We start from the raw sequence: 3,989 nt of genomic DNA on the forward strand, positions 1-3,989 counted from the left end.
TGCGCACTTTGTTTCTTTTGCCACACGGGAGAAGAGTGGCCCCACACAGCTCCGTGGACAACACAACCATCTCTTTGCACCTTATCAAAAGCAAAAACACAGGCGCACTCAGAGCCCTTGTCAGCTCTGCTCCTGACTGCTCTGCCTGAAGAGGCAAAAGAACAACCTGGCAACAAAGGCACCAAAGCCCCTGACTACATCAAGCAGCAGCTCCCCGTCCCCAGTGTGTCTCTGAACTACTCCCAGGTAGGCCCACCCAAGAAGCTCATGTGGACAAACCACCCCAAAGAACTTGTGTGCTCACATCAACAGCTTCTGTGCCAGCAGCTACTTGGCCAGCCTGCGGAGTGGGACACGTCTCTCCAGGCCACCGTGTCCCCTACGTGTGTGGCAAGGCTGAGAGCGGTGTCCTTTGAGCGCTCCCTCCTCTGGGGACAGGGGAGCCTTCATGATTCACGTTTGCCCCTCTTGGAATCCCAGCAAGCTGCGGCCTAAACATGACAGCTCAAAGGCCATGTTCCAGCTCTCACTGGCTGGCGGGAATCGCTAGGTCCTGGCAGCACTCCAGCACTCAGCATCCTCGGCCACCACCAGCAAGTGCTGGCCGCTCAGAAACTTGCAGCTCTCATTTCCTCTAAAGACAGCCCCAACCACAACTGGCACTTACTGGCTCAGGACGTTCAGGTTCGCGTCTGACCACAGCTGGAGAAGTCGGGACATTTTGCACCCATTTGGCCTCTCCTCCAGGAGCAGAGGGAGCCAGAGGAGAGCCTGCGGTTGCTTCTGTGCTCTGTGGAGAGGCAGCAGCGTGAGGGACAGGCAGTTACCTGTCATTTCTAACCTTATCTCTATTCAGCTCTACAACCAGCTCTACCCTAAGGAGAAATCATAACCTTGGATAGCAATGGGATTCCAAGTGCCTCCAACTAAAGTAAAATGGCCTAATTCAACACTACTGCATATTGCTCTGAATTAGATATCGCACCCTGCCTACTCTCAGCAAGCAACGTTCTCTCTGCAAAGCTGGGCTTTTAGTTCTTCAACAGCTCTCAAACGCAAAAGCAGCTATTACACAGCGATGCCTTTGCTATTGCTGCTGCACACATGGAAATGGATTTTCTTTCTGCCCACTCAGTTCACCCTCCTCACTCTACTCCCACAGGCCAAGCTCACAGCTTCCTCCACAGTTCCTAAACACCAGGAACATCAAAGTTTCCTTTCTCACTCACCTCAGGATCAACTCCTCTGAATACATGGAACAGGTGACCTGCAGTGGGAAGGGAAAATGAACCAGATGCTGTGAAATATAACCTGTACTGGTGAATCTAGCAGAATAAGTGCACTCAAACAGAGAGTATTTTCCTTTCAGAAGAGCCCTCCAGCAGACAGAGTTCTTCCACACAGCCAGCAAGAGAGCAGGACAATATTCTTGGTTGTGCCTATGCTTTGGCCTCTTTTGCCAGTAAATGAATACAAACTTGATCAAGAAAATGCAAATTGTTCTTTAACACCCAATATTTCTCTTCTGCCCAACAGCTAAAGCTGCCTTTTTTATCCTCCCCTTCAGGTCCTTTTTTTTTAAAAATAAGTTGCATGCACTAATTCCCATTAAGTTACTGAAAACAGTTGCCCAGAAAATCTTCCCCCAGACCGCCCTGAGCTGTCATAGCTCTACTTTGAAACAGCCCAGGTGCAGCTCTGAGGTTTAAGAGCAGACACTCACTGTTTTGGAATTTGCACTTCATTGCAAAAAGAATCACTATTTTAGCACTCAGTAAAGGGTCTTGTTAGACAGTCAAATCCTTTAATGACAAAACGTAGAAAAAAAGCAGCTTTCTCTGAATTCCAGGCAGAACTGCAGAGTTCTTTGAAGGCCTTCTGAGAACATCTCCCAGTCTGCCTTTTCAAAGTTGTCCTACTTGACCCAACACGCTGAGGAAATGACAGACTTGGCTGCCACAGACTCTCCCTTGGAGGGAAGGGAACCCCTGCACGTTCCCTTGCAAATGCTGCCCGCACCTCCCTGGCTACAGACACCCTCTTTTTAGCTGAACGTGTTGACAGGAGCTTTACCAAAGCAGTGGCATCCTAATGGTCTTTTTGTTTCAAAATCAACTCAGTTACTAAGAAAGAGCAGGAAGACCTACACAAGCCTGGTTAGGTTACACCCAGGGAAAAACCTCTACTCACGTGTCAGGTTAGTCAGGTAATAGCTGGAATAACCAATGCCATACACAGTGCAAACCGCAGCAGCAAGTGCCTCCATGATTTTAGCACTGCTGTGCAAGTTTGCAGACTGTGCTCTACCACAAGAAAAAACAAGGCTCCTGTCAGAGTGCAGCTGCCCCCTGACAAGGCCTCAACCAGGAGGATGCTCCTGCTCTGAGCAAGCCCAAGAGCTGCTCTGACACTGACGCCTTCCATGCACCAAGGCAACCTTCTGATGACAGCACCACAATGTGGCAACCATGCCCTGACATCACAAAGCAGCTGCTCTGCGTTGGTCTGTGAATTGATGCAAAGCAACCCAAGCTTCCCTGCAGCAAACACAAAATAGCCTGGGAAGTTCTCCTCTGTCACAAAGCAGCACAAACTCCCCTCGTGGGCCAAACCCTGTTGTTCAAGGGGTCCAAGAGTAACTCAAAGAGTGCCCCAAGCATCTACAGCATGTACCCCAAGTGAATACTGAGATGGGACCAAAGCAAAGGAAACTAGACCAAGAAAATGGCCCAAAGCATTGCACAGATTCAGGAGAGATGGCACTAACTGCATAACAGCTGTAATAATTCCTAACAAATCTCCCCACACATTTGCACTTTTATTGGACATGCCCTGGGCCCTTCTGTGTAGGTACATCTCTACCTCTGCCTTTATTCCTCTTTGGAAGCAGTCAAACGGGCAGGATTTGCCCACCCGCAGGAGCTGCTCCAAGCTGGGAACGCAACTGGCAGTGCTGATTTCCAGAGGCTTCTGGCTCCCGCGTGAAGCCAAGGCCAGGAGCGGGTTGAAAGGTGCTGGCACTGCTGCTGCTCTGTGCCAGAGAGCCCCGGCTGGGAGGGCACAGTGCCCACTGCGCCGTGGGCTCTCTCTCTCCTGCCACAGCTGGGGGCACCTGGGAAGGAGTGATGATGACTTGTGGGAAAACCAAGGGCTTTGCGGGGGCTGCATTTCTCTGCACACAACCAGGCCACCTGGGGCACAGAGCTTTGGCCCCCAGAAAAGGTCAACCAGAGGGAAAGGACTGGAAAATGTTTCATTTTGACCTTTCTTTGCTCTTCAGTAGAAGTGACCACCATGAGAGGTTACCAAGCAGGGCTCCATGCCTGCTGCCATCTCAGCATTAGAAAGGAGGCGTTACTTGATTTCAGCGCTGGGTGCATGGGGAATCACTTCCCTAACACGTGCACACCCAGCAATCTCACTTACTAGTTTGTATCAATGGAACTCATTACTTTGCTGAAACTCACAGTCTAAACATGACTTCAAATTATTTGACATATTTAAATCACTTGTCAGAAGTTCTTGATGTGAGAGCAGGTGTGTCCTGAGGGTCTCTGGTGGTCATTTAGGGAACATCCCCATGTGTCAGGGATAGGAGACACATCTGAGGCTGAGCTGAGCAGGGGCCCTCAGGGCAGGAGGCTGTGGGTGGCCTCCTGCCCGAGGCCTTGGCAGGACTTTTCCGCCAGCGACAGTACCTCCTGGAACCCTGGAGCCCATGCGGCCCTGGCTGCACTGGAGGCTGCAGGGAATATTCCCAAACCAGTGGTGCCTGGCAGAGGCTACACAGAGCTCCATCCGGCAAGAGCTCTGCCTCCACGGTCCGGACACAGCCATCCTGCTCCTGAGGCTGCAGAACTGCCTCGAGGAACGCACGGCACCACTGGTCCACGGCCTCAGCAGCGTCATTGTGGGCCGCTGCAGCAAGGAGCCCAAGAGGTGGCTGCGCTCCCGTCGTGCCAGAGAGAACAACAGTGCCATCTCCACCA

At 51.5% G+C, this 3,989-nt stretch overlaps 1 long non-coding RNA gene across 1 annotated transcript; it reads right to left on the bottom strand.

Moving 5' to 3' along the window:
- Positions 1-752: 752 nt before the first annotated feature.
- On the bottom strand, positions 753-3,551 carry LOC125319689. The gene is made up of 3 exons (XR_007200861.1): positions 2,863-3,551; positions 1,230-1,267; positions 753-790 (listed from the first exon to the last, which is right to left on the bottom strand). It is a non-coding gene; the product is annotated as an uncharacterized LOC125319689 (long non-coding RNA).
- Between the last annotated feature and the right edge of the window lie 438 nt (positions 3,552-3,989).

Source organism: Corvus hawaiiensis, chromosome Z (assembly GCF_020740725.1).
Source record: "Corvus hawaiiensis isolate bCorHaw1 chromosome Z, bCorHaw1.pri.cur, whole genome shotgun sequence".
NCBI classification, from domain to species: domain Eukaryota; kingdom Metazoa; phylum Chordata; class Aves; order Passeriformes; family Corvidae; genus Corvus; species Corvus hawaiiensis.